Below are 22,750 nucleotides of genomic sequence, written 5' to 3' on the forward strand. Positions count from 1 at the left end.
CTGAGCCCATGTCGCCTATGCCGATGCATTTTAATTGGGCTTACTTCCCAAACATTGGGCAAGTAATCAAATTCTTTTATCAAATTAGCAACTTCGTTGCGCCAAAAATACACCACGGAGCCGAATCCCTTAGGTTTTGAGCGAGTATTTAAATCCCCTTCGAAAGGAAGATCTTAAATTTGAAAATGGGTTTTGGGATCCGCTCTAACTTTTAAAATCATTTTGAAGACTCGAAAACATTTTTGAAAATGTTTGAAGTAAGGATGATTTAATAGAATAAATCAGTTACAAAATAATCGAAGAATATCTGAATATTATTCTTTAAATAATATTCCAATAAAGAATAGATTTTATCAAAATAAATCCAGTAAAAGTTTTTAGAAATAATATTTGAAACGAATAATAATTATCGAAAGATAAACTTATACGAAAGTAAAATCTTTATTTGAATAATGAAAATAATGTTTGATTTTTATTCAAAACTATCGAATATACCTTATTTGATTCATAGTTATAGGAAACTATATATATATATATAAATATAAATATATTATACTCGGGAACATCGACTCCCGGTTTAGAAAAATGTTCACCTTTGGTTCCCTATACTAAGGGTATACGCAATTACTGTTTATCTCTAGCATAGGTATTATACTATTTATAAGCATTTAAATTGATAATAAAATATCAAGATTTCACAACATGCATATATATACCATATCAACATGCTCCAATATATCGCAAGATTTGCTAATAACAACCATGCACTTATCTAAAGATAATGCATCAATATATTTACACCACAACAATAGTATAACGGGTAGAAAACTTGCCTGAGTGTTCCGGGGTAGACTTAAGCTTAGAATGGGTCCGGTAATCTATGAACAACAATATAAGCCGGAATTAAACCACGATCACTTAAGAAACTAGACTTTGTCCACTTAGACCCTAACGTTCGCTTTTGCGCTTAACAATTTACATAAGTTGCTCAAGTACCCTCGGCTCCACCATTTTTATAAAATTGACCGTTAAAAATTTTAAGGCAAATCTTTCGCGAGTACTTTACTAACTGCATAATCCACCTTATATAATATTTTCGTATTCCAATTAGTCCTTTAAGGGCCTTAAACAAGGTCTCAAAGTAAAGCGAGGGGTAAAGGTTTGTTCGCGAAACGCCGTTACTTAAAACTGTCGTTTCTCATTGCTCGTAACTTGGATTTAGGAGAACGACATATCAAAATGAAGCTCGTAACATGAACTATCTAAAAATGGAAAACTTCATAATATTACAGTGAGTTCACGGGTCCTTAAGTTAAGCACATAAACAGTTAAGGAAAATCGGGCATTATGACGGCTAGAATTTAGCGATTTCCAATATTTTTACCAATCCAAATCAATCCCTTCCAACTACAATCCATCCACAACTTCAAGAATAAAACCTAGGCTACTGATCTTAGCCAAAACAAGCTCAAGAATATAAATCCAATTCAATATTATACCATCTCCATAATCAACTAATCTACTTAACAATCAAAGTTCAATTCAAACTTAATCATTCAAACAACTACTCATCCATCCAAACCATCCCAAAATTCAAGCAAACAAACTTAGTAATTAAAGGTACAGAAGTTTTATACCTTTATTTGTGAGGGGAAAGTTTCTAAGAAGCCTTAAAACCTTGATTAATCCTTATACAAGCTTGGATCTCACAAACAATCAAGAAAACACAAAGTTAGATTTTGAAGTTTCTAAAAGTCTGATTGAAAGAACTATAAAAATGAGGGTCTTACCATGATTATTTGGACGATACTTGTGAACAAGAGTTGTAGGCCATCTCAATACCTTTTCAAAGAGCTATATAACATAATATTTGAGTGAGTATTGAAGGAGATATGGCAGTTTGAAGTTGCTGCTCTGGTTTTGGCCGAGAGCAAGCTTTGAAAAATAGGGTGATGAAATGCTTCTTTAATTTGTCTTGGTTAATTGGTGTGTTGTTTTTATTTGCTTGGTTAATTTAACCTTGATTTAATTAACCAAGGTTCCAATACTTGGCCATAATTCAATCTTAGCTAAATATCTTTTCACCATGCTTGCATCATCAAGCCTATGTCATCCTTTTAACACATGTCTCTTCCTTTTGGTTTGATGATGTCATAATCCTTGAATTCTTGTACAAGTTTGTCTCTTGGTCGTTTATTTGTTTTACGGTCCGCTTAACTCTCGTTCTCGTTAATAGTTTGAGGGATCATATCCGGGATCTTATTACTTGGGCTTCCCTGAACCTTTATTAATATCTTATATTCCTTTAATGATCCTCTGCTATAATCCTTGAATTTAAATCCTTTTAATCATGTTACCTTATACTTAATTCTTTCGGTATCTGGTGGATTTTCAGGAAAAATCAAAGTGTCCGGATTCGAATTCTAACGACCTTTACATACACTCATTTACTTTATGGAATACTAATATGATCTCAGAATTTCCATAACAGTACTCCTATATAGTGTGGTTCGATAATTTTCCTTAATCAGCATCATCAGTAGAAAGTTACTATTCATCAGGGTTTCAAAAATTTCCAAATTTGGGGTTATTACAGTCTCCCTTCCTTAAAAGTATTCCGTCCTGGAATCAGATAGAAAACAGTTGGAGATACTTTTATAGCATTGCACTTTCTAACTCTCAAGTCAATTTTCCCACATTGTGGATCTGCCACAAAACCCTGACTAGCATGATAACCTTGTTCCGAAGCACTTGCTCCTTTTCGATCTATAACCTCTCCTGGTTGTTCCATATTGGTTAAGTCTGATTGCATGTCTATGCGCTCGTATGCCCTTATTTGTCTGGCATCCGGATTACAATTCCTTAACATAGATACATAGAACACGTTATGAACTTGCTACAGGTTCGAGGGTATGGCTAGCTCATATGCTAACTTCCCAATACGTCTTAATATCTCTAAGGGTCCAATAAATCATAAATTTAGCTTTCCTTTCTTTCCGAACCTCATTAATCCTTTCCAAGGGAATACCTTTGACAATACTAGGTTCCCTACTTCATACTCTTTGTCCTTTTGGGCCAAACCGACATACTTCTCTAGTCGATCTTGGGCTGCTACCAGTTGTCCTCTGATTAGATCTTCTATGTCCTTGGTTATTTGGACTACTTTGGACCTGAGCATCTTGCGATCTCCAACTTCATCCCAATATAAGGGAGATCGACAACTTCCTTTTTTTTGTACAGGGCCTCGTTAGGCGATATTCCGACACTGTCATATCATCTATCGTCATAAGAAAACTCAATCCGTGCTAAGTGATCATTCCAAATTTCTTTCAAGTCTATCATACAATTTCTCATCATAGTTTCTAGCACTATAGCTTTTGCTTCTCAATACCCATTCTTTTCCAGTTCGTAATCGTTAATATCTTCCGTACCTAATATTATACTGGTTACACTTGTGCTCGCTAGTGTTCTATAACCTTTTAATAAACGCGTCAACCTTAGTATCATGAACACGTTAGAATCAGAATACCACCGCACTGATACTACTTCATTTCTAGCTGCTTCCATCTTTAAAGCTTGATCCATCGTATAGAAGTAAAAGAATTTATTGAGAGATCACTATGATCATGAACACTTGTTACACCGCATAGTTAGTACAGAAGGTGGCCAGCCTTTTGTACTTACCAAGCAATTATACAACATGTGGTATCCTACTAGGCTTCTATCACACAGATAGATAGTCATTCGGAAATACCTCCCCTTCTGGAAGGGTTGTTCTTCTCAGTTTACACGAAATGAAAAGGACATAAAAAGAACAATTTTAAAGATAATAATAATAACCTGCTCATAACAATAATAAAGATAATAATAATAATATGCAGTGACCCTACTTACCAACTACCACGGACCGCAACAGGTTAAAGTATGCACACAATCCAAACACACTTACTTATATTACAAACATTCGAATCCCAACTATTCCAACTCAGAACTGAGTAATTAACAATATTACAAACTTTTACAAACTTAAATTATTCCAAAAGAAGCCTACTAGCTCAACTCGATCAACCTGAACCCCTAGCTCTCGCGCTGGACTGGGGATCCTCGGTACCAACCGGTTCCTTCTTAACTGGAAAAGAACATAAACAATATCGCACAAATGAGCTAACTAGCTCAGCAAGTCACAATGACAAAACTGAGAATAATGATCATCAGGTGAATATGGTTATGATATCAAGTGAACAATAGATTATGATTTAGAATTGGATATTATATTTTCATTTTAAAAACCAAGGTTAGGCTGCTGATCAGTCACGCACTAACCCCGAGCAAAGCACACAACACTGCTCTAACTACTGGATCCAAGGCACACATTGGCCTAACTTGACCATTATATGGTCTGACCACGAATCTGGTCCACAATTTTATAAAAACAATCCAATCCTAACATTATAACAGAATAAACAGTAATAAGCAATAAACAGAATCATTAACAACATTGGACGTTCAATAATGAAAATGGTTTCAATCTGCATAAGGATCAATATGGCATTTTCAAAGCATGAATGATAGGTAATGAAAGAATTGGATAACAAGGAATCAATGTTTTAGGGTTTCAAGGATTTGGTCTTTCAAAGCATAAGATACAATGGTTTGAATGTGTAAGCAATCTGGTTCAGTGTTTGATATTTAGTTTGTATGTATTTGTGGAGTAGTATCGTATATTTGAGGTTCGTATTTGGGTATACAACAATCAATGGTCTAGAAAGAATCAGGTTTACGGCTCGAGATCAATAACTGGAATCAGGGTTTAGGGTTCAGTGCTTCAAAGCACTTGCAATATAAAACAGGACTATCAATCACTACAATATCTCGAGAAAGTTCAGAACACTTGCCTGGTACCAGCTTACTATACTGCACTCGCTTTCAATCACCAATGTCTTACTCTTCGACTACCTGTTTTCCTTTTCTACGCCTTGCCTCTTCTGCTCACATATCATAAGCATCTATTAATATTCAACTCATACGATTCTATTCGACACATACTTCTATCTACCCTTCGTTTCACCCAAATCCGATTAACAGATTGAAAGTTACGCAATAAACAAGTAAACATCGAATATATAGACTGGCAGTTAACCAACTAGTCACATATAGCACATAACACATCAAATAATCAATGATATATCATTTATAAAGAAGTCTCGGGTCATAAACAGGCTTTCGGGTATTTGAAATGATTTTTAAAACATTTTTTGGAATTAAAACGGGTCGTTGGATCAATTTTGGAGTAATAAACAGGGTTCGGCTAACCAATTCTGGCTTCGAAACAATTTTATAATAATTATCGAGCCTTGAAAACAATTTTAAATAATATTTTAAAGCTCGAAACTATTTTTCGGAATTTTTAAATAATTAAATCTAATTAAATAATTAATTAAAATCACTTAATAATAAATTAAATCAATTAATAAATTAATTTTTGAATTAATTGACCAATTAATCAATTAAAAATTAACTAAAATTAATTAACTAATTAATTCAGATTTATTTTTGAATTAAAAATAATTTTTGGAATTAAAATAATAATTTTTGGAATTTTCAAAAATTAAAAACGGATTTTTATAATAAAAATAAATAGGGAATATGATTTTTGAATATTTTTAAAACATGAATCCTATTCTTGAAAACTCTGGAAAGTTCAGGGACTGAACTTCATCGTTTTCAAAAGTCAGGGTACCAAACTGCAATTTTTACACCCCCGTCCCGGAAAATACAGGGGTGGCCGGAGAACTCGATTCCGACACCCTCACCTCACCATTTGCTCCAGATCACATCTACAGAGAACCAGGAATTGATTTATGCAATCAAAACACATCAATAACCCCAGACTTGGCCGGAAATTGGCCAAGAACATCGCCGGTTTCCGGCGAAACATCGAAAACTTAAAAAGATAACTCCCTTCAATTCACTGATCCCCTGTTAACGAGCTATATACCAATCGATTGCAAATTTCATAAGGAACACAACCCACTATAAATCAACAGCTAATAATCCCTAAATCAAAAAACCCCAAATTTCAATTAAAAACATTCATACGGGTTATAAACCGTAATTTCAAAATTCGAGAATTAAACCCACTTTTGAGCATGTTATTGGACTCCAAATCAGACGTATGACATATGAAAATCATCAGGAAAATAAGCTCTACAACATGCAATCATCAAATCATACAAACAATCATCCGAACAAAAATTCATATTTTTAATAAAATAATTCGAAAATAATAAAAATATAGAAAAATAACCTTGATTTCTGCAGGTGTATTGATCACAGAATCTGATAGAGCTCTTCAAGACCTTTAAATTGGTTACTCGAGCTTTCCAAACAAAGATCAATAACACCTCCAAAAGTTGGTTTGATTTTCAGAAGATTATATGAATATAAGTATTTTCTCTGAAAAATTATATTTTTAGCTGACTGCAAATTATTTTGATACGGAATAAAATACGGTAAAAGGCTATTTATATTTACGTAAATTAGTATCCCATTGGATAATTCCGGATATAAAACGGTACGTTTATTTGTAAAAACTAATCCAAACGGTATCGGTTTTTGGGATAATTATCCAAATCAGTACAATTTGTACTGCGGTCTTGGTCTCAGCGCCTGGTTACACGTACTACGAGGTGATAATTGTGATAGTTTAATAAAAAGCTTCCGTTTATCGAAAATACAAGTTTTAGTGATTTACCGAAATGAATATTGTATCGAAAATGTTGCGCCGAGACCCGCGCAGGACAAACCGTACGCCGGATCGAAAAAGTCAAAACATGGAAAATGCTCGGAATATTGCCATTGGGTTAGGAAGGAGTTCTCGGAAGAGTTTCGGGTTCTAAAAACGTAAAAACGGATGACGTCGGTTGGTTCCCATTTTTATAAAATAGATTTTAAATACTCGGAAAAAGATTTTATAAAATTCATACGATTCCTATAAATTCATAAATCAACATAAAAATAATTAGGAAAATATGATAATTATCTATATTTTATTTTGGACATATAAAAATTAAAATACTCAAATAATAATATTTTTAAACATCCAAACACATTTAACACTTAACAAATAATTCACAGAATAGATACTGAACACATATAATAATTATTTATTAGCAAAAATAATTACACGATATATCCCGGATATTACATCCTTCCCCCCTTAAAAGGATTCTGTCCTCAGAATCTCCTAAGAAAACAAACGAGGGTACTTTTCTCTCATATCACTTTCTAACTCCCAGGTTGACTCTTCAACCTTTGGGTTTCTCCATAATACTCTTACTAGCTTTACCACTTTATTTCTCAATACCTTCTCTCTTTCCTCTAGAATCTCTATCGGACTCTCTACATATGACAAATCTGCCTAAAGCTCTATTGATTCATATTCTATTACATGCTTGGAGTCTGGATTATACTTCTTAAGCATCGATACGTGAAAAACACTGTGAATGTGCTCCATGTGCGGAGGTAACGCCAACTTGTAAGCTACTTTGCCAACACACTTTAGAATCTCAAAAGGTCCGACATATTCTGGGCTCAGCTTTCCTTTCTTTCCAAACCTCGTTAGTCCTTTCCACGGTGATACTTTCAGTAATACTAAGCTTCCTTCTTCGAATTCCATGTCTTTTCTTGATTGATCTGCATATTTCCTTTGACGGTCCTGTGGGGCTATTAATCTCTTCTGGATAATTTCAACCACTTCCTTTGTCTGCTGTACTAATTCAGGTCCAAGTATTTTGCGTTCTCCGACTTCGTCCCAATATACTGGAGATCTACATTTGCGTCCATAAAGGGATTCATAGGGTGGCATACGAATACTGGCGTGATAACTGTTGTTGTAAGCAAATTTTACCAGAGGTAAATGCTCGTCCCAACTTCCTTTGAAATCAATAGCACAAACACGTAACATATCTTCGATTGTCTGGATCGTTCTTTCACTTGGCCATCCATCTATGGGTGATAAGCTGTATTCATATTCAGTCTTGTTCCCAAACATTCCTGAAAACTCTTCCAAAATCTTGAATTAAATCTTGGATCCTGATCTGATACAATGGACACAGGAACTCCATGACGAACTATAATTTCCTTCAGGTACATATGGACTAATTTGTCGAGTGAAAATCTTTCATTTATAGGCAGAAAATGAGCTGACTTGGTAAGTCTATCCATTATAACCTAAATGGCATAATGATTAGCCCTTGTCCTTGGTAATCCAACTATGAAATCCATGGCAATATGGTCCCACTTCCACTCTGGAATCTGCAATGGCTGTAGCAATCCACTTGGTCTTTGATGTTCGGCTTTAACTCTCTAACATGTATAACATTTGCTAACCCATTTCGTAATTTCCCTCTTCATGTCTGGCCACCAATAATTTTCCTTTAAATCTCAGTACATTTTGGTACTCCCTGGATGGATCGAATACCTTGAATTATGTGCTTCCTGTAAAATTTCATTCTTCAGCTCCATCATCGGTGGAATCCAAATTTTTGAAGAAAACCTAAGAATACCTTGATCATCCTTTTGTGTGCACAATTCTTCACCTACCAAACGATTTATATCTTGATCCATTACATCTTCCTAACACTTCTTTATTTTCTCTAACAACTCCGGCTGGAAAGTCATACTGTACACTTTTGCTTCATCAGGCTTGCAAACTCTAATCTCCAATTCCAGCTTCTGAAATTCCTTATATATCTCTTCAGGTACTGATAACACATTTAACTTTTCCTTCCGACTCAACGCGTCTGCTACAACGTTCGCTTTACCGGGATGATAATTAATCGGGCAGTCGTAATCCTTGATCAATTCTAACCATCTCCTTTGCCTCTAATTAAGCTCCTTCTGTGTGAATATATACTTCAAACTTTTGTGATCCTTGTAAATCTCACACTTTTCTCCATACAGATAATGTCTCCAAATTTGCAAAGCAAAAACTATGGCTGCTAGTTCCAAATCATGAGTAGGATATTTCTGTTCGTATGGTTTTAATTGCCTTGACGCGTATGCAATCACTTTATCGTGCTGCATTAGAACACACCCTAGTCCTTTATGAGAAGCATCGCTATAAATTACGAAATTCCCTTGATCGTCTGGAAGTGACAAAACAGGTGCCGTGATTAATCTTCACTTTAGTTCCTAAAAACTTTCTTCGCATTTATCGTTCCATATAAACTTTTCATTCTTCCGTGTAAGCTTTGTCAATGGTGTTGCAATCCTTGAGAAATTTTGAACGAATCGACGATAATATCCCGCTAATCCCAAGAAACTTCTTACCTCGATGGGTGTTCTCGGTCTTTCCCAATTTGTAATGGCCTCAATCTTTGCTGGGTCCACCTTGATCCCTTTATTACTGACTATATGTCCTAAGAACTGAACGACCTGTAACCAAAACTCATACTTTGAGAATTTAGCATATAACTTCTTTTTACTTAAAATCTCCAAAGCTGTTCTCAAATGTTCCGCATGATCCTCTTCCATCTTTGAATAAATCAAAATATCGTCTATAAACACAATAACGAACTTGTCCAAGTATTCCTTGAAAATTCTATTCATCAGGTCCATAAACGCTGCCGGGGCATTGGTCAATTGATAAGTGGCATTTTATACCACTTAGAACATCTTAAAATGGCTTAAATTGGTGCCTTGAAATCAAGTATTTTGTGTATTTGATGCGTTTTTTCTAGTGTTTATGCATTTCAGGGTATTAGTTGCATTTCGGAGGAGTAATCATCAAGAATAAGCCTTGGCATGTGTTCACCATTGCAAGAGGAAAGAAATGGGAAGATTACGACAAAGAAACGGAGCAAACTCAGGAATTTTCCAGAAGGGTCCTGAGCGCCCGCTCAGCAATGCTGAGCGGCCGCGCAGGAAGCTGAGCGCCCGCTCAGCTATGCTGAGCGGCTGCGCAGGGTCGGGAAATTAAATAATTATTTTTAGGACTTCTACTTCTGTTTGGCTTCCACTTCTATGTAATCTGAGTTTTATGGGACTATTATATAAGTAGATTTGGAGACGTTTTCACGAGAGAGGATCGTGGTATTACGCAAGGAGCGAAGGAGATAAGGAAGAAGACCGTTTTAGCGCACAGCAACGAAGAGGAAGCATATTTTCTTATGATTCTTGTTTCATTGTAACGTTGGATGCTAGTTTTCTTACTTTGAACCTATTTACTCTTGTGACGTACTCTGATTTAATATAATTAGTTTAGTTATTATTTTCTTGTGTTTGTTTATCATGATTTCATATGAACCCATGATGACGATAAGTGCTATTATGGGCTAATCGTGATCATGGGGTTGTAACGGATTTACTATGGAATTCTTTAGTTAATTGTTTAATACTTTAGTGTGTGATGATTGTATGATATCTAGTATTGGTTGTGCGTATTCGTCTTATGTGCGTCGCGAACATATAAGATAGGGTGTTAATCTCTTGTGAAGCGACGGTGGATCTTGAGGTTTAGAACTTGCCATGCTAGCATAGGTTCATGTACGGTGTGCATGATAAGTGGGTAACTCTAACAGTTTTATTTGCCCTGTGTAATCAAAAGGGATAACTTGTGCTTAAATCATTGTGTTGTCAATTTCTGTAGACATATAGGAACTCAACATAATTGATGACTATTCAACTTCTATCTTAATTGTGGATGTTTGGTAGAATGGTATTAGTACAATGAAAGTTGGCTTTTATTAGTTTCGTGTTATTTGATCAATATCATCACTGTCACATGCTAAAGGTAATAACAATAGCTATTGAAGGAAGTAGTAATGAATTTGTGATCTCATGAGTGTTTTAATATTGTTAAATTGAAGTGTTAATTAAGTGATTAATTAAGTAGTTAATTGTAGTTAATGTTTAGTCAATAATTTTAAGTGTTAGTGTCTCAACATTGAGAAGTAATCATACATTGGTGCGTGACTTTAATTAGACAATAAATTAGTCTGAGTCTCTATGAGAACGAACTAGAAAGTATTCTATATTACTTGCGAACACGTATACTTGCGTGAATATTAGCGCGTGTTTTCGCCCTAACAAGTTTTTGGCGCCGCTGCCGGGGACTCGGTGTATTTGTTTAGTTTATGTACTTACCATCATTGGTCATTAGGACTCAGTGATTAGGACGTAGTAGTTACTTATTGTTTCCGGTTGTGTTTCAGGTACTTTAGCGAGTGTTTATGCAAACTCGTTCTCGTACTCGCAAGAGGACTTTAGATACAACTGAGGAGACAGACGAAGTTCTTGATATTCCGGAGAAGTTAGATTTTGAAGATTCGGATTCGGGAACTGAGCGGAAAGAACCAGTAAACATGGGTGATCATATTGTTCAAGCTGATCCAGCTCTTATGGATTTTTCTCGACCAAAAATTGATGACATTCAGTCAAGCATTCTTCATCCGGCTATTCAAGCTAACACCTTTGAAATCAAGCCGGGCACTATTCAGATGGTGCAGAATTCTGTTTCTTTTGGAGGAGCGGCGACTGAAGACCCCAACATGCACATAAGGAATTTTGTCGAGATCTGCAGCACTTTTAGGTATAATGGCGTGACTGATGAGGCTATCAAGCTGAGGCTTTTCCCATTCTCACTGAGGGACAAAGCTAAGGACTGGTTACATTCTGAACCAGCTGGGTCCATCACTACATGGCAAGATCTTGCGCAAAAGTTTCTGGTAAAGTTTTATCCGATGGCAAAGACTGCTGCTATGAGGAGTGCTCTTACTCAGTTTGCGCAACAACCTACAGAATCTATGTGCGAAGCTTGGGAACGATACAAGGAAATGTTGAGAAAGTGTCCACATCATGGAATGCCCGATTGGATGGTGATCACTGGTTTCTATAATGGTTTGGGGGCCCAATCTCGGCCCATGCTCGATGCAGCAGCTGGAGGCGCCTTATGGGCTAAAAGCTATACTGAGGCTTATAATCTTATCGAGACTATGGCTGCAAATGAGCATCAAAACCCAACTCAGAGGATGATGCCTGGTAAGGTAGCAGGTATTCTGGAAGTCGATGCAGCCACCTCTATTGCAGCACAGCTTCAAGCGCTGTCAATGAAGGCTGATTCTCTGGCTACATATGGAGTTAATCAAATAGCTATGGTTTGTGAGCTTTGTGCAGGTTCTCATGCTACGGATCAGTGTTCTCTTGTCATTGAATCTGTTCAGTATGTGAATAATTATCAGCGACAACAGCAGCCTGTGCCAGCTACCTATCATCCTAATAACAGAAATCATCCAAATTTCAGCTAGGGGAATAATCAGAATGTTATTCAGCCACCATATCAGCAAGGCGTGAGTAAACAGTTTAACCCACCTGGATTCCAGCAACCACAGCAGTATGCTCAAAGGCAATCATATCCTCAACAGGGAAGTGCAGCTGCACCTACTAGTGCTGATTTTGAGGAACTTAAGCCGTTATGCAAGAGTCAGGCGGTTTCTATCAAGACCTTGGAAAATCAAATCGGTCAATTAGCCAATGCAGTGCTCAATCATCAACCTGGCACTCTTCCCAGTGATACGGAAGTACCAGGCAGGAAGGAAGCTAAAGAGCAAGTCAAGGCTATTACCCTAAGGTCTGGAAAAGTTGCTGATGCTGAAAAGGCAAAAGAAGGAGAAGCTGAAATTAGAGATGAAGAAGCTAAGCAAAAGGAGAAAGCGGTGGAACCAAGGAAGACTACTGTTGAACACACTCTGCCTGAGGGTAATACATGGGAGAAACAGCTCTATCCTCCACCACCTTTTCCTAAGAGATTGTAGCAACAAAAGCTGGATAGACAGTTCGGTAAGTTTCTGGAGGTGTTCAAGAAACTTCACATCAATATACCTTTCGCTGAGGCTCTAGAGCAAATGCCTAGTTATGCGAAGTTTATGAAGAGTATTCTTTCAAGGAAGGTGAAACTGGATGACCTTGAGACCGTTGCTCTCACGGAAGAATGCAGCGCTGTTCTGCAGCAAAAGTTACCGCCAAAACTGAAAGATCCAGGTAGCTTCACCATTCCTTGCACCATTGGCAAGTTGACTTTTGACAAGTGCCTTTGTGATTTGGGAGCAAGCATCAATCTGATGCCGTTGTCGATCTTTAAAAAGTTGGATTTTCCTGATCCAAAGCCCACATACATGTCTCTACAATTGGCTGATCGTTCCATTACTTACCCAAGGGGCATAGTGGAGGATGTGCTAGTCAAGGTGGATAAGCTCTTCTTTCCTGCATATTTTGTTATTCTGGAATTTGAGGAAGATAAGAAGATTCCCATAATCTTCGGAAGACCTTTCTTGGCTACTGGCCGTACCTTGATAGATGTGCAAAAAGGTGAACTTACTATGCGGGTACAAGATCAGGATGTGACCTTCAACGTATTCAAGGCAATGAAATTCCCTACCGAAGATGAGGAGTGCTTAAAAGTGGATGTGATTGATTCTGCGGTTACTTCGGAACTCGATCGCATGCTAATGTTTGACGCATTGGAAAAGGCCTTAGTGGGGGATTTTGACAGTGATTATGAAGATGGCAACGAGCAATTACAATATCTGAACGCTTCTCCCTGGAAGCGAAAGCTGGACATGCCGTTTGAATCTCTTGGTACTTCTGACCTCAAGAATGCTGAAGGAAAGCTCAAACCATCAATAGAGGAAGCACCTACCTTGGAGCTCAAGCCATTACCTGAACACTTGAGGTATGCTTTTTTAGGTGATGCATCTACTTTACCAGTTATTATTGTATCTGACCTTTCAGGTAGTGAGGAAGACAAGCTCTTAAGGATTTTGAGGGAATTCAAATCGGCTATTGGATGGACCATAGCAGACATCAAGGGGATCAACCCTTCATATTGTATGCATAAAATTCTGCTAGAGGAAGGTAGTAAGCCGACTGTTGAACAACAACGCAGACTGAATCCTATCATGAAGGAGGTGGTAAAGAAAGAAATTCTGAAATGGCTGGATGCAGGCATCATTTATCCCATTTCTGACAGTTCGTGGGTGAGCCCCGTACAATGTGCACCTAAGAAAGGAGGTATCACTGTGGTAGCAAATGAGAAGAATGAGCTCATCCCCACTCGACCAGTTACAGGATGGAGAGTATGCATGGATTATCGAAAGTTGAACAAAGCCACGAGGAAAGACCACTTCCCTCTTCCGTTCATTGATCAGATGCTTGACAGGTTGGCTGGTCACGAGTATTTTTGTCTTCTGGATGGCTTTTTAGGGTATAATCAGATTTGTATTGCACCAGAGGATCAGGAAAAGACTACCTTCACTTGTCCATTTGGCACGTTTGCTTTTCGCAGAGTTTCGTTTGGGTTATGTGGTGCCCCGGCCACTTTTCAGAGATGTATGATGGCTATATTTCTCTGACATGATTGGAAATAATGTCGAGGTATTCATGGACGACTTCTCCGTCTTTGGACATTCGTATGATGAATGTTTGAATAATCTTCGCGCCGTACTCAAAAGGTGCGTGGAAAGTAATTTGGTGCTCAATTGGGAGAAATGTCATTTTATGGTGCGTGAAGGCATTATTCTTGGGCATAAGGTCTCTAGCAACGGTCTGGAGGTGGACAAGGCCAAGGTGGGAGTCATTGAAAATCTTCCACCACCTATTTCTGTGAAAGGAATCCGTAGTTTTCTTGGTCATGCGGGTTTTTATCGGCGATTCATCAAGGACTTTTCAAAGACATCTAAGTCGTTGTGCAATTTGCTTGAGAAAGATGTGCCTTTCAAATTTGATGATGAATGTTTGGCGGCATTCGAGACTCTCAAGAAGAGTTTGATCACTACACCAGTTATTACAGCACCAGACTGGACAGAGCCGTTTGAGATGATGTATGATGCGAGTGATTATGCGGTAGGTGCAGTTCTGGGACAGCGCAAGAATAATCTCTTTCATGTGGTCTACTATGCGAGTAAGACCTTAAATGGGGCCCAAATGAACTACACCACTACGGAGAAGGAGCTCTTGGCTATAGTCTTTGGTTTTGAGAAATTTCGATCTTATCTGCTTGGTACTAAAGTAACAGTATTCACTGATCATGTGGCCATTCACTATCTGGTTTCCAAGAAGGATTCGAAGCCGAGACTCATTCGTTGGGTGCTCTTACTTCAGGAATTTGAGTTAGAGATCAAGGAACGAAAAGGTACTGAGAATCAAGTAGCTGACCATCTCTCTAGGTTGGAGAATCCCGATTCTACTTCACAAGATAGGACATTAATCAATGAATCTTTTCTGGATGAGCAGTTGTTTGCAGTTCAGGAGGAAGAACCATGGTTTGCAGATATTGTAAACTATCTCGTCAGCAATATAATGCCTCCTAATTTGACCTCCGCTTAAAAGAAGAAGTTTCTGCATGAGGTGAAGTGGTATATGTGGGATGAACCATATTTATTTAGATAGAGAGCTGACCAGATCATCAGGAGATGTATCCCGTTCTGTGAGACGGAGGGGATATTACGAGACTGCCACTCCACGGTTTATGGTGGACACTATGGTGGTGAGAAGACGGCAGCTCGTATTCTGCAAGCAGGTTTTTTCTGGCCTACTTTGTTTAAGGATGCTCATCAGTTTGTTTTAAGGTGTGATCGTTGCCAAAGAGTGGGAAATTTGACGAGAAAGGAGGAGATGCCGTTAAATGTGATGCTTGAAGTCGAGGTCTTTGATGTTTGGGGAATCGATTTCATGGGGCCTTTTGTCTCATCCTGCAATAATCAGTACATCTTGCTGGCAGTTGATTATATCTCAAAATGGGTAGAAGTCAAAGCTTTACCGACAAATGATGCAAAGGCAGTGCTGAATTTTCTTCATAAGTAAATTTTCACAAGGTTTGGAACACCTCGTGTAATCATAAGTGATAAAGGGTCGCATTTCTGCAACCGTAAGTTCACTTCTATGATGCAGCGTTATAATGTGAATCATCGAGTTGCTACTGCCTATCATCCGCAAACAAATGGTCAAGCGGAAGTGTCTAACAGAGAAATCAAGCGCATTCTAGAGAAGGTTGTTTGTCCGTCAAGGAAGGATTGGTCTTTAAAGCTCGATGAAGCTGTTTGGGCTTACAGGACAGCATACAAAACTCCACTTGGTATGTCCCCGTTTCAGTTGGTGTACGGTAAGGGATGTCATTTACCTGCGGAGCTTGAGCATAAGGCCTACTGGGCGTTAAAAAAGTTGAACCTGGAGTTAGACACAGTTGGTAAAAAAAGAATGCTTCGGCTTAATGAAATTGATGAATTTTGACTTCAAGCATACGAGAATAACAAAATGTATAAGGAAAAGGTGAAGAGGTGGCACGATAGGAAGCTATATCCTAAGTTATTTGAGCCGGGGCACTAAGTTCTCTTATTCAACTCTCGTCTCCGACTTTTTCCTGGGAAGTTGAAATCGAGGTGGTCTGGACCTTTTATTGTCAAAACTGTGTTTCCACATGGAGCGGTGGAAAATTTTGAGAATGATTCGGACCAAGCATTCAAGGTTAACGTTCAGCGTTTGAAGTACTACTATGGGGATAGGGAAAACCGAGAAGTGGTTAGTGCCATTTTATTGACTACATTAGAAAGGTACGCAACGTCAAGCTAATGACGAAAAAGAAGCGCTGCGTGGGAGGCAACCCATGAGTTGTTGTTACAGGAACCCTTAGAAGTTAATAACCTATCCAAAAACACAAAAAAATCAGAAAAACGGGACTGAAATTTTTTTTTCCCAGTGACCCCCTGAGCGCCCGCTCAGCTCTGCTGAGCGACCGCTCAGAAAGCTGAGCGCCCGCTCAGCTTTGCTGAGTGACCGCTCAGGGGTCAACTGCCAGAATTTTTTTTAAGTTCAGAAAAAAAACCAAAAAAATCAGAAAAATAAAAAAACCCAAACACAGCCCATAAACCCACGACTTCTTTTCCTAATACCCCATGATTTCATCCCTCAACCCCACTCCTAATCTAATTTAACCTAGTCCACACCCTATATATACATACACCTATCCTACATATCTCCCACAAACTTCCTACACTTAAACTCTCTCCTAAGCACAAAAACTCAGTTCTTAAACACTTTTATTCGAGATTCAATGGCACCCAAGAGAGCACGAACTATTGATAGCAGCAGCACAGTCCCTACTGCTGATTCATCAAGGGGTATTGCTGCAAGGCCTCGGTTGACTGACAGAGCTGCGGAGGAGGAGTACACTAGGCTTTTGGGGAAGCCGATTCTGAAGGAGAGATGGTTTTTACCATCGGGGAGGGATGGTGAGTTGCTACCCATGATTGCAGAGAAAGGGTGGATAGCTTTTTGTGAGTCACCCGAAGCAGTGCCAATGAGCGTGGTTCGCGAGTTCTATGTGAACGCGAAGGCCGAAAATAATGGGTTTTCTGTGGTCCGTGGGCTGACGGTTGATTATCACCCAGCGGCGATTCGCCGTGTGATTGGGCAGCGAGAGAGGAAGCCCGAGGAGGAAAACTGGAATGAGAAGATTGCTGAAGATTTTGACTTAGATTTGATTTGTGTGACTCTCTGTAGGTTGGGCACAGTTTGAATCTTCAAGACCGGCACTAATGAGTATCGCCACTTCCCGGCGATAGCTATGAACAGGTATGCCCGTGCATGGAATGCATTTATTTGTGCTAATATTTTGCCTTCTTCGCATGCACACGAGGTCACAGTTGAGAGAGCACAGTTGTTGTGGGGAATTCTTCATGAGGAGTACTATGTGGACCTTGGTGAGTTTATCTACCAAGGAATTCTGAAGTTTTTGAGGGGAGCTAAGCATATGGACATCCCTTATGCATCCACGGTTACGAAGCTGTGCCGAGCAGTAGGAGTGAACTGGCCGGCTCATGAGCAGTTGCAGTTGCCGGCAGCTCCGATTGATTCTGGGACTCTGAACGGGATGTAGGAGTGGACCGGTGGTGAGCCCAAGGAGCATGGGCTGGGTTATCGTCTTCCAGGAGGGTGTCCAGCACGAGGTGCTACTATGGCTAGGCCTAGGCGTGATGAGGCTGGTTCTTCGAGAGCTCAGGAGGGTGTTGGGATGGCTGATACCCAGTATAGGAGGCTTTCACGGTGGATGGATGCCATGTACGAGACGCAGAGCAGGTTTGCTCAGGAGCTCACCCTTGCGTTAGGGACTGCTTTTCGGGGCCTTGGAGCTGATATCCAGTGGCCATTTTTTGGTGAGGACTCTGCATACCCGCCGCCTAATACTCCACCCATTGAGGGTGATGATGATGATGACTCCGAGTAGGTATACCCTGTGTTCCTTTCTACTACCTTCACTGGGGACAGTGAAGATTTTAAGTTTGGGGGTGGTAGTTAAGAAATATTTTGTGTGTGTCATATAGCTGCATATTTATGATAGCTTAGTTCATATAGTTGCATAATTTATGCCATATAGTTTTTTTTATATAGCTTTATTTGTTTATTATGTCATGTAGCTCATGCACTCACCATGATCCCTTTTGCGATGATTTATCGACTAAATTGTGATATTGATGCGAGTGTAGTGATAGCATTTAAGTGATATTGAGTCGTGTAAGTTGATATGCATGCTAGAAGCACTTGTAGTTTCACTAAGTCTTAGAGAATGCTTAAGGGCTAGATTGTTGTTATGATTTGATTGTTTTTGAGGTTAATCTATTTATTATTCTTAGAATTCGATAATAGGTTCTTAGTGATAAAGGCATGAAAAAGAAAAAAATGGAGTAAAAAATGGAATTTGTTGCTAGTTGTGGCTAGGCGTCAAATGGCTAGTAGCCGGCTCGCATGTTGTGCGAGTAGTCTAGGGTTGAGCAAGATGGAGCGAAACGCACTTGCTCAGAAATTTTATAAAAAAAAGAAAAAAAAAAGAAGAAAAGAAAAAAATTGTGGTGTTTATGCATAATTGATCACGAGTGGGCTCTTTGGTATTCGCGTTATTAAGTTCTTAGGGGACTTTGTGCCTAGTGACCTAAGGCTTTTAGAGTCTGGGATCCGCTAACCTAACGCTCACTATATGGATACCATTGTATAAGTCTTTTGTGGACCTCACTCATTGCACGGTCAAATAAGCATTTGTGTTGTGAATAAAAAGCATGATTCCGTAATAAGCTCCAGAATTCTTGTAGTGTTGTATGTCACTTTGTGCCTAGAATTTTTATTCTTTGTATAATCATGTGATTGCCTTGAGGATAGTCGAGTCATAATAATTGGTCTAGTTCCGAAGCATATCTGTTAAGCATCTGCACACACCACATTTCTGGCTGTATATTCGTTTGCATGAGTTTATTGATCTTTAGTCGCCTAATTGCATTTGTTGAGTTGTTGCAATTTGGTTGGTTTATTCGTAGTAAGGGGGATCGCTGCATTTTCATATAGATTGCATTCATGCATGTTTTTATTTGTTTTTGAGTCTGTGACGCTTGAGGACAAGCATCGATTTAAGTTTGGGGGTGTGATAAGTGGCATTTTATACCGCTTAGAACATCTTAAAATGGCTTAAATTGGTGCCTTGAAATCAAGTATTTTGTGTATTTGATGCGTTTTTCTAGTGTTTATGCATTTCAGGGTATTAGTTGCATTTCGGAGGAGTAATCATCAAGAATAAGCCTTGGCATGTGTTCACCATTGCAAGAGGAAAGAAATGGGCAGATTACGGCAAAGAAACGGAGCAAACTCAGGAATTTTCCAGAAGGGTCCAGAGCGCCCGCTCAGCAATGCTGAGCGGCCGCGCAGGAAGCTGAGCGCCCGCTCAGCTATGCTGAGCGGCCGCGCAGGGTCGGGAAATTAAATAATTATTTTTAGGACTTCTACTTCTGTTTGGCTTCCACTTCTATGTAATCTGAGTTTTATGGGACTATTATATAAGTAGATTTGGAGACGTTTTCACGAGAGAGGATCGTGGTATTACGCAAGGAGCGAAGGAGATAAGGAAGAAGACCGTTTTAGCGCACAGCAACGAAGAGGAAGCATATTTTCTTGTGATTCTTGTTTCGTTGTAACGTTGGATGCTAGTTTTCTTACTTTGAACCTATTTACTCTTGTGACGTACTCTGATTTAATATAATTAGTTTAGTTATTATTTTCTTGTGTTTGTTTATCATGATTTCATACGAACCCATGATGACGATAAGTGCTATTATGGGCTAATCGTGATCATGGGGTTGTAACGGATTTACTATGGAATTCTTTAGTTAATTGTTTAATACTTTAGTGTGTGATGATTGTATGATATCTAGTATTGGTTGTGCGTATTCGTCTTATGTGCGTCGCGAACATATAAGATAGGGTGTTAATCTCTTGTGAAGCGACGGTGGATCTTGAGGTTTAGAACTTGCCATGCTAGCATAGGTTCATGTATGGTGTGCATGATTAGTGGGTAACTCTAACAGTTTTATTTGCCCTGTGTAATCAAAAGGGATAACTTGTGCTTAAATCGTTGTGTTATCAATTTCTGTAGACATATAGGAACTCAACATAATTGATGACTATTCAACTTCTATCTTAATTGTGGATGTTTGGTAGAATGGTATTAGTACAATGAAAGTTGGCTTTTATTAGTTTCGTGTTATTCGATTAATATCATCACTGTCACATGCTAAAGGTAATAACAATAGCTATTGAAGGAAGTAGTAATGAAGTTGTGATCTCATGAGTGTTTTAATATTGTTAATTTGAAGTGTTAATTAAGTGATTAATTAAGTAGTTAATTGTAGTTAATGTTTAGTCAACAATTCTAAGTGTTAGTGTCTTAACATTGAGAAGTAATCATACATTGGTGCGTGAGTTTAATTAGACAATAAATTAGTCTGAGTCTCTGTGGGAACGAACTAGAAAGTATTCTATATTACTTGCGAACGCGTATACTTGCGTGAATATTAGCGCGTGTTTTCGCCCTAACACTAACCACCTCCTCTGGCGCATGTTGAGCTCTTTCTGCGTGAAAATGTACTAGAGCACTTATGGCTTGTGTAAATCTCGCACTTCTCTCCATACAAGTAGTGCCTCCAATCTTTAGGGCAAAACTGTAATAACCCCCAAAATTTTGAACTTTTTGTAACCCTTATGAATAGTGTTTTAGCTGAATGAGAAAACTTTTCATGCCACACTATGCAGGGGTTCTGATATGGATATTCTGAGATTTTATTAGTACTCTATATGGTATATAAGTGTATGTAAAGATCGTCAGAATCCAATTCCGAACACTTTGATTTTTCCCGGAAATCCACTAGATACGGAAAGAATTGAGTATAAGGTAACAGGATAAAAAGGATTTAAATTAAAGGATTATAAGAGAGGATAAAAAAAAGGAATATAATATATTGAGAAAGGTTAAGGGAACCTAAGTAATAAGATCCCGGGTATGATCCCTCAAACGATAAACGAAAACGAAAGTTAAGCGAACCGTATAACAGATCAGCGGTCATTAGGCAAACGATAAACGAAAACGAAAGTTTAGCGCGTGTTTTCGCCCTAACATCAATCCAAAAGACATCACTAAAAATTCATAATGTCCATATCTTGTTCTGAAAGTTGTCTTTGGTATATCTTCTGGCCTGATCTTTAGTTGATGATATCCCGATCTTAAATCAATCTTGGAGAAGTACTTGGCTCCCTTCAGTTGATCAAACATATCGTCAATTCTGGGTAACGGATACTTGTTCTTGATTGTAAGCTTGTTGAGCTCCCTATAGTCGATGCAAAGTCTCATGCTTCCATCTTTCTTCTTGACAAATAATACCGGTGCACCCCACGGGGATACACTGGGTCTGATTACTCCTTTCTCTAACAACTCTTGCAATTGCTTCGCTAGCTCTTTCATCTCAACGGGCGCCATTCTGTACGGGGCCTTGGATACTGGTTCTGTTCCAGGTGCTAAGTCGATTGCAAACTCAATTTCTCTATCTGGAGGAAGTCCTGGTAACTCATCGGGAAACACGTCTGGAAATTCATTCACTACTGGAATATCTTCAAGTTTTGCTGGCTCCTGACTTCTGTCAATCACATATGCCACGAAATGCTCGCATCCTTGCCGTAGTAATTTCTTGGCTTGAATCATCGTTAAGAACTTCTTTATTTATTTCTGGCCCTTGAATGTTACTATCCTTTCGTCTGGCGTTTTCACCATTACCTTCTTATTTCGACAATCTATCTGGGCATCGTGCTTAGATAACCAATCCATTCCTAAGATAACGTCAAATTCTCCTAACTTAAATGGTATCAAATCTACACAAAACTTACTACCAGAAATCTCAATCTCACAATTCCCACAAACTTGATTAACAGATACACATTCTTGATTTGCTAATTCCACAGTCATTATTTCATTTAAATACTCAACTGGACAATTTAACTTACTAACAAAATCTTGTGAAACAAATGATCGAGTTGCTCCCGAATCTATTAACACTTTGGCACATAAAGAATTCACATTAAGCGTACCTGCCACGACATCAGTATCCTGGATAACATCCTTCACAGACATGTCAAAAACTCTAGCCATTGGAGTCTCATTCACTGCTGGGGTAGATCCCATAATCCTCAATGCATTACTGACTGGGGCTGGTGTCTTGCAATCCCTGACTATATGTCCTGGCTTTCCACATTTAAAGCACGCAAATCCAATGGCTGGAACCTTAACTGCTAGATTTCGGATAGGCTGATCCTTGTTTGCTGGCTCTCTCGCTGGCTGATTTCGGCACTCCCTCGAATAGTGCCCTTTCTGGTTACACTTGAAACA

At 38.6% G+C, this 22,750-nt stretch overlaps 1 non-coding gene across 1 annotated transcript; it reads right to left on the reverse strand.

The window, feature by feature from the left end:
* Window positions 1-11,759: 11,759 nt before the first annotated feature.
* LOC141662697 (small nucleolar RNA R71) lies at window positions 11,760-11,866 on the reverse strand. Its single transcript, XR_012550797.1, has one exon. It is a non-coding gene; the product is annotated as a small nucleolar RNA R71 (small nucleolar RNA).
* Window positions 11,867-22,750: the final 10,884 nt, after the last annotated feature.

The sequence above is a fragment of the Apium graveolens genome, chromosome 5 (genome assembly GCF_009905375.1).
Source record: "Apium graveolens cultivar Ventura chromosome 5, ASM990537v1, whole genome shotgun sequence".
NCBI lineage: Eukaryota > Viridiplantae > Streptophyta > Magnoliopsida > Apiales > Apiaceae > Apium > Apium graveolens.